The sequence below is a fragment of the Mauremys reevesii genome, unplaced genomic scaffold, assembly GCF_016161935.1.
Source record: "Mauremys reevesii isolate NIE-2019 unplaced genomic scaffold, ASM1616193v1 Contig7, whole genome shotgun sequence".
Taxonomy (NCBI): Eukaryota; Metazoa; Chordata; order Testudines; family Geoemydidae; genus Mauremys; species Mauremys reevesii.
In genome coordinates, this window is record NW_024100884.1 from 1,408,632 (window position 1) to 1,421,832 (window position 13,201).

Below are 13,201 nucleotides of genomic sequence, written 5' to 3' on the forward strand. Positions count from 1 at the left end.
AGGATCAAGAGGAGAGCGTGGAGAAAGCGGGGCAGGGAATCAGAGAGAGAGAAAGCTCAGAGAGGGATGCACAGAGGATACAGGAACACAGGAATTGCCAGGTTGGATCAGATTCAAGGCCCATCTGGCCCCTTATCCTGTCTCTGATAGAGCTCAGCACAAGATGCTTCAGAGGAAGGTGTAAGAACCTCACAGTGGCTAATGTGGGCTAATCTGGCCCACACGTTAGGTCAGGTCCTGGACTCTAATGGTTAGAGAACTGGCTTAAAACCTAATCTCTCTTCCAAAATTGTTGTTGTTCATTATGGTCATTCTCAATATTTTTGTTTCCACATAAATGTCCAATGTTTTTTGGAATCTCACTAAATCTTTGTATCAGAGGGTAACCGTGCTAGTCTGTATCCACAAAAACAGCAGGGAGTCCGGTGGCATCTTAAAGACTAACAGATTTATTTGGGCATAAGCTTTCATGGGTAAAAACCTCACTTCTTCAGATGCATCTGAAGAAGTGAGGTTTTTTTCACCCACAGAAGCTTATGCCCAAATAAATCTGTTAGTTTTTAAGGTGCCATCGGTCTAATCTTTGGCCTCAGCAATTTTCTGTGGCAATGAGTTCAACAGGCTAATTCAGTACTCCCCAAACTTTTGAGGATCATGCCCCCTCTTACCTCTGTCCGTGCACCTCCTCTCTATGTCCTTCATGGAGCCCGGGTTGGAGTGGTGCTGTGGCTCGGGGAGGGGAAGAAGTGGCATGGACAGCAGAAGGGGGCCAAGGCTGGGGGTGGGGCTGGGAGCAGGGCTGTGGCCAAGGGTCGAGGTTGGGGACAGGTGCAGGAGCAGACCCACAGCTGAGCTGTGGTGGGGGCCAGCACCCAGGCCTACAGCGAGGTGCAGCTCTGCTACTGGCCTCAACCCCAGCCTTGGCCCTGGGCTGGGAACAGAGCCGCAGCCAGGGCCTGAGGCTGGGGACGGATGCGGGGCGGGGAGCAGCGCTGCATTGAGGCTGGGGATGGGGCCAGGCACGGCGCCGGGAGCCGGGGATGGGGCCAGGCACGGGGCCGGGAGCCGGGGATGGGACCGAAGCAGAGCTGGGGGCAGGAGTTGGGGCTGGCCTAGGAGGGGAGGGATAGCTCAGTGGTTTGAGCACTGGCCTGCTAAACCCAGGGTTCTGAGTTCAATCCTTGAGGAGGCCACTTAGGGATCTGGGGCAAAAAATTGGTCCTGCTAGTGAAGGCAGGGGGCTGGGCTCAATGACCTTTCAAGGTCCCTTCCAGTTCTAGGAGATTGGTATATCTCCAATTATTACCTTACCTTTTGGGCCCTGCTGTGCCCTCCTGGACATTTCTCCACACACTTTGGGGACCTCTGATCTACAAGTATCTAATGGGTGTATGCATCAACAGGGTGAGGGGGAGAGGCCACGTCTGGGGTGTAGTTAGGAAGCGGGCCCGGACAGCCCTAGGGACTGTATCCTCCAGAACTGGATCGATGGCACCTAATCAGCCATTTCCACCTTTGGCTTCTCAGTGCTGCGATTCTCAGAGGATGAGACAGAGGATGAGACCCCAAGTCACAGAGCGAGCAAGCGGGGTTTGCTACTTACTGTATGGGTTTCTCCCCCGTGTGGATGCGTCTGTGGATGATCAAGTTGCTGCTGGTGCGGAAGGGGCGGGCGCAGTACTCACAGATATAATCCCGTTTGTCTGCAGGGGGAGGGAGAGTGGGTTACTGGCTGCACTGGCCAGCGGGATGTAGGGCAGGGCATTTTACCCAGGCGGAAGCAAAGGTAGGGACAAGAGAAGGGCAGTAGGTCCAGGGGTCGAAAAGCAGGGGGGTGGTAGAGCAGATATTGGTAGTGAGTCCAGGGCTGGAATGACAGTGGGACCTGCAGGTTGGGATTGAGGGGCACTGGCAGAATTGTGTGTATAGGGGGAGCTCAGGACCAGAACAGCAGAGGAGTCTGTGGGTCCAGACTGAGATGCATTAGCAGCAGTGTGTGGGGCTCCAGGGGCTAGGATAACAGCGCCGCTTGCAGGTCATGACTTGGGGGGCTATGGATCAGGACTGAGGGACATCAGCAAAGGTGTAAAGGGGGAGGGGGCCCAACCCAGGGCTGCAATACCAGGGGGCCTGTGGGTTGGGATTGAGATGCATTGGCAGACCTGTGAGATTGTGGGGCTGGAATTGAGGGGCATTTGGCAGATGATTGTGTAGGAGCCCAGAGCTGGGACTGAAGGGGAGCTGCGGGGCTGGACTGAGGGGCCCTGGCAGAGGGCTGCGTGCGCGCGTGTGTGTGTGCGCGCGCGTGCAGTAGCCATGGACTGGGACTGAAGCCGGATGGAGGGGCCCTCAGAGAGCTGTGTGTGTGCTGAGTTGAGGGGGAGCCCAGCACTGTAGAAGGCAGGTGCTTTGAGGCCCCTGTGCTCAGGCTCACTGACCGCTGTGCAGCTTCTCGTGCTCCTTCAGGTGTTTCTTGAAGTTGAAGGATTTGCCGCAGCTGGGCTCGGAGCAGGTGAAGGTCTTCTGGTGCACGTGCTGGTATTTCCTGTGGTACTGCCATTTAGGGGTGAAGGGGAAGCAGAGGGTAGGGTCAGCTGCCGCCCAGAGACCCTGCAGTCCGTCCTCCCTGGTTCATACCTAACTGAGCGCCCTCCCACAGAACTGGGAGTCAGAGGGAATGCTTGATTTGGCTTTGGGGCTGGACCAGCAGCCCCAATACAGGGGGGCTCCCTGGTGCCACTTGGCTCTCTCTGTAGGATGGCAGACGGAAGCCATATCTCTATGGCCCAGTCCACCCCCAGCCTCTCTGTGGAGGTTGCAGCAAAGGCGGCCGATTGGATCATGTTCCAAAGTCGACTGCAATCAGTGGGAATCTTACTATGGATGTCGATCGGCTCTGGGTCAGGGCCTTAGCCCTGATATAGAATCTTGTCCTGCTGGGAACTGAGGACACACGGACTCGTTTCACTGAATGGCCAGTCAGATGGGAGCGACTGGGGCATATATGACAGCTCCCATTTGGGCCAGGGATTGAAATGGGGATGTCCAGAATTAAACACATGAGTAGCTACAGCTTGAACTATGGTAAAACCACTGAAGACTCATATTCTCTGTGGATCAGGCACAGAGAGGGACCTGTAACATACGTTCACCGGTGGGTCACACTGAACCGAGTGTCACTCACGTTCAGGTACTGGCGGTTGGAGAAGATCTTGCCGCAGCCCTCGAAATCACACAGGAGCATCTCGCGCTTGGTTGCTTTCCTGTAGAGAGGAGGAGGTGAGGATCTTGCAGGTTATTGATGGAGCCAGGATGCAGTCCAGCAGCCCCTCGGTTCTCAAACCCTCCCTTGTAGACCTTCTCTCTGTCCTCTCCATCCCCCCGCTGCAGGGGCAAGAGCCGTGTCCTCTGCAGCCACCTCCCTGGATCTTTCCCTGCTCACCAGCTGCCTTCGTCACCTCTCCTCTGTGGCTTGTGACGTCTGGATAAAGCCCCCTTCATCTCCATGCCTCACTGGCTCTCCATCTCCTTTCCAACCTCTTTTCTCCCATCTGTGCCCATCTGCTCTGGTCTCTCGATTAGCTGTGTAAAGTATTGGGGGTGGGGTGGTGGAGAGATTGGACAAAGCACACCACTAGAAATGGGGAAGGTGTGCGGGTGGGGGCGCTAAGGGGTGGGTCACACGCCCTGTGGAAGATGCCAACTGATGAGTGCAGTGGGGATGCGAGAAATGCCAGGGAGTATCACTAGGCTGTGAGCGTATGAAGGGACAGAGATGGGTGGTTGCAAGGGGGAATGGGCAGGAGACCAAATGGCAAGAGGATTGCCCATCACTGGGGCCATTGAAAAGTATGTTAGGTAATGGGCTTTGAGAAGCAGCCCTGTTGGGTGGCTCTGGGGCTAATGGGGCTTTTCCTCCTGTCATAACTATAAAGGGAAGGGAACAGCCCTCCTGTGTACAATATTATAAAATCCCTCATGGCCAGAGACACCAAAATCCTTTTACCTGTAAAGGATTAAGAAGCTCAGGAAACCTGGCTGACACCTGACCCAAAGGACCAATAAGGGGACAAGATACTTTCAAATCTTGGTGCGGGGGAAGTCTTTTATTTGTGCTCTTTGTTTTGGAGGTTGTTCACTCTTGGGACTAAGAGGGACCAGACATCAATCCAGGCTCTCCAAATCTTTCTGAACCAGTCTCTCATATTTCAAACTTGTAAGTAACAGCCAGGCAAGGCGTGTTAGTCTTATTTTTGTTTTCTCAACTTGTAAATGTTCCTTTTTGCTGAGAGGATTTTACCTCTGTTTGCTGTAACTTTGAACCTAAGGCTAGAGGGGGTTCCTCTGGGCTATATGAATCTGATTACCCTGTAAAGTTATTTTCCATCCTGATTTTACAGAGATGATTTTTACCTTTCTTTCTTTAATTAAAAGCTTTCTTTTTAAGAACCTGATTGATTTTTTCTTGTTTTAAGATCCAAGGGGATTGGATCTGGACTCACCAGGAATTGGTGGGGGAAAGGAGGGGGGATGGTTACATTCTCCTTGTGTTAAGATCCAAGGGATTGGATCGGTGTTCACCAGGAACTTGGTGAAAAAGTCTCTCAAGGCTACCCAGGGAGGGGAAGGTTTTGGAGGAAAGGGGCTGTTCCAGACTGAGGAATCTGGATGGTGGCAGCGAAACCAGATCTAAGCCAGTAGTTAAGCTTAGTTTATGCAGGTCCCCACATCTGTACCCTAAAGTTCAGAGTGAGGGAGGAACCTTGACACCTCCCCTCTAAGTCTAATTGGAATGGTGCTGCCACCCCCACCAAGAGGCCAATCCAGACAGAGAGGGAGATCCTGCCCCTCTCCAACTACTCCCCTTCTCAGGAGGCACCACCAGTCGCTCAGTGGAGTGGGGAGTCCAGCTGTGGGGAGCAGGGATACGAGGGACTGGTCTGCAGCCCAGCTCTGCTACCATAAGGGCTCTAGGGCAGGGCAGCCAGCAGTCATGGCCAGGGTTCCAGGCCAGGGTCCTACCTGATTCTCTTGGGGATGATCAGGGCCACATCCTTGTTGCTCGGCTGTCCTCGCTTCTTGCGGCTGCAAAGGAAGAAACACACTGATTGGGTGCTCCCAGAGAGGGGCGTGTCTTTCCTCCTCCTTTCTCCCCATGCTGTCTCCCTTTCCCCTGGCCTGTGTTTTCCTTTTCTGTACACCCTTCCCCATCTCCACCACGCACATTTCCCTCATCCCCTCACTGCGAGAAGGCATAGGAGATGAAGGCTGCCTGGCCTTCTCTGGGGCAGGGATCTCCAGCTACCAGCCTCTCACAGAAAGGGCATCTGGTGCCTGGTCTCATGTAGGTGGCAGAATCCAAGGGTGCCCAATAGCCCCTTCTCAGGACTCATGTGGCCTCGGCCCAGGAAGACGAAGGGTCCCAAGTCCTTTTTCTAGCAAGCACCAGATGAGGGTTGGAAAGGGATCCAGAGCATCTGCCAGCTCAATGCCCTCCAGAGAGACAGCAGGAGTCTTTCCCCTTCGCTCACCTCAGACACCCAAGTCCTCCCTATGAGATCAGGCTTCTAGCAAAAGCTCCATATTGCCCCAAATGAGAGCATCTCTGGGCACCCGGGGAAGTCCGGTCAATCCTGCCACAGAGCCTGTGGACCAGAGTGACAGGGTTTCATTCCAAGCACCTCTGCATCTGAGAGTGCAGGATTTGCTCTGGTCTGCCCTGGATCTCAAGGACCCAACGCAAACCCTGGTCAAAGGAGAATTCAGGTGGTCACCCTAAGATTGCTCTGATATCTTCCTGGACCTCCAAGTCTCACTAACACCTACATGGACATAGCGACGCCTCTCAGGCACTAGGAAGAGCTCAAGTTTGGCCTAGCACTACAAATTTCATGTCTTGAAGGTCAGGATGGTGTAGAGGCCAGTGCTCAGATCCTCAAAGATCTTTAAATGCCTAAGTCCCATTGAAATCAATGGGAGACAGGCACCTAAATATCTTGGAGGATGTTTCCCTGGACCGCTAGGCTTGGTACACACCTCCATCTTTCTGATAAAGGGTACAGAAAGGATAAAGGGTACAGAAATCCTGCTGAAAGGATACAGGACTTTTTCTCCAGCTCACCCCAGGCTGCTGGAGTCACTAGGGTTCAAAAGTTGAAGCTTTACACAGTAGAACCTAAAAGTTACGAACACCTCGGGAACGGAGATTGTACGTAACTCTGAAATGTTCGTAACTCTGAACAAAATGTTATGGTTCTTTCAGAAGTTTACTAGTGAACACTGGTTTAATGCAACTTTGAAACTTTACTATGGAGAAGAAAAATGCTGCTTTCCATTTATTTTTTTAACGGTTTATGTTTAACACAGTACTGTCCTGTATTTCCTTTTTTTTGGCTCTACTGTGGCCTGATTGCATACTTTCGGTTCCAAATGAGGTGACTGGTCAGTTCATAACTCTGGTGTTTATAACTTTGAGGTTCTACTGTAACTATAAAAACACAAAGTCAACATCGTATCACAATATATAAATTGTTTTAAATCAAACTCTAAAATGTTCTTAGGCAGCATTTTTCATGCTTTACCTTTCTGTAAATTTTCAATGGATGTATTTTTTTTTTATTAGTTTGTGTGTATGTATGGATGTTTATTGACATTGAACAATAAAAATCTAATCTTTCCAAGCCTAAATATACAACAGGCGTGCTAGATGCAGCTGAGCTCAATGCTTTCTTCCCCGTGAAAGGCTCCAAGACTCACCAGATAGCGAGCTAGCAGAGGACAACTTGCACAATGCTACAATAGTTGGGTTTCTGTGCTCATAGTAACAGCATGTTTCCATATAAGTAACCTCAGTTTGCCTGGCATACAAAAACTATTACACACCGCAAGAGCCTATCTGTGTATGTCTAACATGGCAAGGAAAAAGAAATTGTACAACACTATATTTAGAAATAGCATGTGTTCATACAGTTAATAGACTACATTGGAAAACAGTTGCACAAGAGGGAAGAGTTAAGGTTACATGTGCATTCTTTAACATTTGCCTGACTTCTGAGCACTCTTGGTCATGGATTTCTACAGGAGAGGAGCACAGTCTGCTCTCCTGAATTTCAACTAGAATCTCAAGTGCTCAGGGCTTCTGAAATTAGTCTTAGTGATTAGTTTTTCAAGAGGACTCAGCAGCTCCCAAGCCCCTGATGAACATTTTGAACATTTGGCCATAACTGTGCAACCAATACCATTCTCCTAATGGCTTTTTTGGTATCAAATTTCCCCATTTTTAATTAAAGTAAAAAGATGAACAAAACAATAAGACCGAAGGAGAAAGCATCACTCTACAATTTCAAAGCTCCGACGGTTTGTAATAGAGATGTAAACAATTTAAGACCTACAATGCAGTGTGGACGTATTTGGTCAGACACCCTTGAATGCGGTCATCCTAGGGTTCCTAATCACTACGGTAATACAAATAAGAATGAAATGATAATAAGACTTGACTAGGTCAGTAGAACCAAGCTGCTCTTGAATAAGTCCATCGCTTGCATGATAAAAGTAAAGAGCATTAAAAACCTTTAGAAAAATCCACTTTGTTCATTAAATAAGAGGAAAAATGATTTTATTTCTGTACTGTTTGACAGTTATCTTAAATACCTACTCCTCACCGCACAAAATAATTACAGGTGGCCATCATTTATAGTGTGAATAAATATAATTATCCTATGTTACAAACATGATTAAATTGTATTATTTACCAACAATAAAAAGTCTTTAAACACACTGTATTGCAAAAAGGTATAATACAGTTAATCTAATATTGTTAAACAAGGAGAACGTTTGGTCACATACATTTAAGTTTGATCTAATTTAAAATGTTTTGTCTGCATTATCAACCTTTCAATGTAAATCTTGCAGCCAATTCACTTTTGTTGTTGTTGGTCAGTGATGGAATGCCCTGAAAAGAAAAAGAAGTTAGAAAATAGCTAAATTGCCATTTTGGTGAAGAAAATACATGTTACAAGTCACTGACGATCTGCCATTTTCATGATAGAAGATGTAGGCTATGCAGCTTACTTTGCAAGTGCAAGTTGATGCTGCTCAACATTTTGCAATACTGTATATTGCACACATGTATTGTCATCAGATTGGGATGACGGTACTTACAGAAGGAGATGAGAGTTGTCTGCAAAGGAACACACACTACAGTATGCGATGTGCTCTTGATGCTTTCTCTTGCTCCTCTGATTTTTTTTTTTCCTGTCTCGATCTCCCTAGCTGCTGGTATCATACTGGCTACAGCAAAAACCACACATCAATGTGTAACTTATTTGATCCATTACTTCCTTTAAACCTTAAAGGGACACCATCAACAAGTTCAGTCAATCTTTAAAATGAGTGACAAGTTCAGGTGCTCTACATTTGATTTCAATGGGAGTCTGAGATCTCTCCTACTTAGCTAGGCATGTTTAAAAATCCCACTACACACTTACACACCTTTGAAAATCTGGCCCTAAATGACTAGTAACAGAGTGCTCTCAAATGCACAAAGTAAAGAAACTGAAGGAAAAAGAAAAATTTATACGGAAATAATCTTTTTATTTCCAGTGATTTTAGAGATTACTTGTAGGTAGAAAGTTTTCAGACACAAGCATGATTTTTGAGTAGATGGTGTCCCTCTAATGGTAAAATTAAAATGCTGCAGGGAGAGGAAGGGGGAGCACAAATTAAATATATAATTTACCATTATTTCCTGCTGTGCTTCGATTAATGCCTCCAGAACTTGTTCTCTGCTGGTAGCAAATTGTTACTTGGTTTCACAGCCCCTGTAAAACAGACATTAATAGACTTTCAGTACAGAATTGAAGTCACAAAAACATCTAGAAAAGAAAAAGGCAGAAGAGCTTTGACTGTGCATGTTAATACTTACTTGGTATGTGTTTGGGTGTATATTCTGGGGCTTCTTTCTGCCATAATCCCCACAAAAAAATATCACCGTGAAGAGATAGTTGAAGATGGAAGACTGTTCACACTTAATTCAGCTAATTCCAAAGGAAATGCTTTTACACCTCCCTATGTAATAAAAACATTAGAAAGTCTGGAAAGACAGAGTTAGGGTCTATAATTAATTCCCTGGTGTTATGTAAGGCCGCAGTTCAACAAGAGACTGAAGCATATGCTTCTTTTTAAGCATATGAGTAAGCTCATTGACTTCTATGGGACTATCCATGTGTTTAAACACAGGCACCATTATCAGCCCTTGTGATTTTATTGAGCGTCATGATATTTGGTGTTTTTCTTACAGCCCCAGCTCCTGGAGTCAAGTGATCACAGGACAATTTTAGCTTTTATTTAGATAAATGTAAGTTTCTAGCCCTCACGCTTGGGGAAAAAACATCAAAATGTGTCCTGAGTGTGACCTAAAGGCTCAGAAACCAGAAGACAAATTTAAAGAACCTATAATTTATTATTAGAAAATCCAAAACAATCCAAAACAAAAAAAACCCCAAATCACATACTCATGATTTTTGAGATGTGACTCATTACTTCTGTACACTTGAGATCAGCAGTACTGACTTTTAAATACCTTGGTGACTTGGAGCCTAACCATTCACTAAGGACCTGACCCAATTCCCAGTGATTTATTGTGAGTCATTCCTCTCACCTCAATGAAGGTTGCATTAGGCTCAGTCACCCAAAGCAATTTCAAACACCCACCCAATCTTAACCTGGCTTCCTTGGATCTTCAGAGATTAACTCAACTATCAACATCAGAAGCTAGTATTAAAACAAACACATCTTCTCAGCAATGAGCAAATTTTCAGCATCATTTATCTAGAAATTCAATAACAGAGGGCTCTTCAATCTAACAGACAAAGGTATAACAAGATCCAGAAGCTGGAAATTGAAGCTAGACAAATTCAAATTGTTAATAAGGCACATTTTTAACAATGAGGGTAATTAACCCTTGGAACAACTTGCCAAGGGTTGTGGTGTATTCTCCATCACTGGCAATCTTTAAATTAAGATCGGATGTTTTTCTAAAAGATCTGCTGTAGTGCACACAAGAATTAATTCAGGGAAGTCCAATGGCCAGCATTATGCAAGAGGTCAGACTAGGTGATCACAATGGTCCCTTCTGGCCTTATAATCTAATAAACAAGATGCTAATGCATACATCATTTTCTGCATAAAAGTATTACCAATTCACATTAGCAGCTTCAGTGCAGAGAACCAGATACTTCACTGCTGTGAATAAATGATATTTATTATCATTCTGTGATAAAACCCTGTGAAAACTACAGCATTAGTTTACTCCTGGGGGAATTCTGAGTCACTGCACAAGTGCAGAATTAATACACCCCACAGATATTTTTTCCCCCTGTAGAATAATTGATTCTGACTGGGAGGTGAAGGGAAGCTGCAATTACACCTTTCACCCACCAGGGACTGATGTGACATCAGAAGAGAGGGCAGCTAATACATGGGTCAGAGCAACTAGCCACAGAGGGGGAGGGGACAGAGGCTGCCTTTTTCACAGTGCCCTGCCAGGTGAGGAGACACAGGATACGGAGGGCAGAGCGGGCACATGGTGCTGCTGGGAGGGGTGGGGGGCGGGTCACACAGACTGAGGTCAGGGATAGTGGGGACAGACTAGGTGGGAGCACAGGAGCTAGTGGGGTGACAACTTTGAGCCCATGGACAAATAGGAGTGGGGAGCAGGGCCACATGGAGACCAGGGGAGGGAGGGGAGGGGAAAAGAGGTGCAGGGACACAAGGGGTCAACAGTGTGCCCTTGTTATGAGTCAACAGTGTGCCCTTGTTGCCAAGAAGGCTAATGGCATTTTGGGTTGTATAAGTAGGGGCATTTCCAGCAGATCGAGGATGTGATCATTCCTCTACTCAGCACTGGTGAGGCCTCATTTGAGTACTGTGTCCAGTTTTGGGCCCCACACTACAAGAAGGATGTGGATAAATTGGAGAGAGTCCAGCGGAGGGCAACAAAAATGATTAGGGGGCTGGAGCACATGACTTATGAGGAGAGGCTGAGGGAACTGGGATTGTTTAGTCTGCAGAAGAGAAGAATGAGGGGGGATTTGATAGCTGCTTTCAACTACCTGAAAGGGGGTTCCAAAGAGGATGGATCTAGACTGTTCTCAGTGGTAGAAGATGATAGAACAAGGAGTAATGGTCTCAAGTTGCAGAGGGGAGGTTTAGGTTGGACATTAGGAAAAACTTTTTCACTAGTATGGTGGTGAAGAACTGGAATGGGTTACCTAGGGAGGTAGTGGAATCTCCTTCCTTAGAGGTTTTTAAGGTCAGGCTTGCCAAAGCCCTGGCTGGGATGATTTCGTTGGGTTTGGTCCTGCTTTGAGCAGGGGGTTGGACTAGATGACCTCCTGAGGTCCCTTCCAACCCTGAGATTCTAAGGGGTCATTTGCAGATGTGCCTGACTGAATGGGAGAGTCATGGGGAGAGGTTCCCCAACAATTCCCTCCTCCTCCCTTCCTCCCCCCCCAAAAAAAACCTGTTTCATACTTCTCCCACCCACATCCAGCAACCCTACAGGTTCACTCCCAGGCTTGTATTATTTTGACAAATAAAATATGTAGAATTTTAAAATATTGTGCACAGAATTTTTAAGATTTTGGTGCAAAATTCCCCCAGGAGTAACTCCCTACACACTGAAGCCCTATTTAGCCATTCATCTCTCCCCTGGCGAGCAGGATACTGCAGTACACTACAGCCACTTTGTACCACTTGCGTAACACAGAGAGGCCATGTTCTGGCCCCACATGGCCAGAGGAGAAATCCCTTTGTGCCAGTGGAACTCTCCCCAGGCAGAGATGGCTCCTGTGGAACCGTCCGTGCACTCTCTGGTGCTGTGCAGGGAGCTCTGATATATCAATCCTCCATTGATGTTTGGGATCTTATGCCAGTGGTATAAAGTTAGAGCAGTTGAGGAGCAGAGGGCAGATGGTGCAGGATCAGGGAGCTGCAACTGGTTCCCTGACAGCTCCACCTGCATTGAATTGAGTTGTGACATGGGCAAACTTCAGCCCTACTATATTCTCCCTCTCTACCTAGACTCTAGTACGTTTGTCTCCTTCGTTGTCCCCTAGTTCCATCACTGGCTCCACTGCCATTGAAGTCAATGGAAAGAATCTCTATTAATGTCTCTGGGCTTTGCTCAGGTCCACACATGGCTCCCATCATAGCAGCTGAGCATCCTCCGCGAGCAGCACTGGCAAGATATACATGTGGTAGAAATTTCTGTCCGTTCCAGTTGAGGAATAAGGAGAGACGGACACAGCCAGTCACAAGGAGCCCCAGGAGGCGATCTGCTTATTTCAATTGTAATTGGGTTCGAGCTCACAAGTCAGCAAGAACAAAGAAAACACTTACACCAAAGTATTATATGCAGTTGACTGTGATAATCTATCGCTCTATGATTGGCCAAAATTTGCTATCATTACCATACATAATTAGCAAGCTACATGTATCTGCCCTCATGACCCCTTATTGTTCATCTACTGCCCCCACCCTTGCGCTTAGTTTGCAAACCAAGCAGTTAGTTATCTATAGGATGCAGGCACAGATAGTTCCATGGTCTGCGGGCTTGGAGTTTGGCTATATTTGCTCTCGAAAGAACTTCCTGAGTTAAGACTATCCATAACTGATGCTGCATTTTTCCCTTCTTTTTCCCATGTGTACGTGACAAATTTCCCCCCCTGGCAGTTGAGTAGAATAATTTTATTTCATACAGAAGCATTCTTCCATCAACCTGGCTGCATCTAATCAGGGCTAGGTCAGCATAGCTATGGCGCTAGGGGTGAGACATTTTTCACACCTCTGGAGTGATGTAGCCATGTCGATCTACATTTTAAGTATCAGAGGGGTAACCGTGTTAGTCTGGATCTGTAAAGCAGCAAAGAGTCCTGTGGCACCTTATAGACTAACAGACATATTGGAGCATGAGTTGTGGTGAATACCCACTTCGTTGGATGCATGTAATGGAAATTTCCAGGGGGAGGTATAAATATGCAGGCAAGAAGCAGGCTAGAGATAATGAGGTTAGTTCAATCAGGGAGGATGAGGCCCTCTTCTAGCAGTTGAGGTGTGAAAACCAAAGGAGGTTGATTTTCACACCTCAACTGCTAGAAGAGGGCCTCATCCTCCCTGATTGAACTAATCTTGTTATCTCTAG

General features: G+C 47.0%; 1 protein-coding gene and 1 pseudogene across 3 annotated transcripts in view; both read right to left on the reverse strand.

Moving 5' to 3' along the window:
- The window catches only part of LOC120394605 (zinc finger protein 300-like), a 44,103-nt gene that overhangs the window by 21,732 nt on the left and 9,170 nt on the right, over positions 1-13,201 (reverse strand). The window lies entirely within an intron of this gene.
- The window catches only part of LOC120394615, a 53,551-nt pseudogene that overhangs the window by 982 nt on the left and 39,368 nt on the right, over positions 1-13,201 (reverse strand).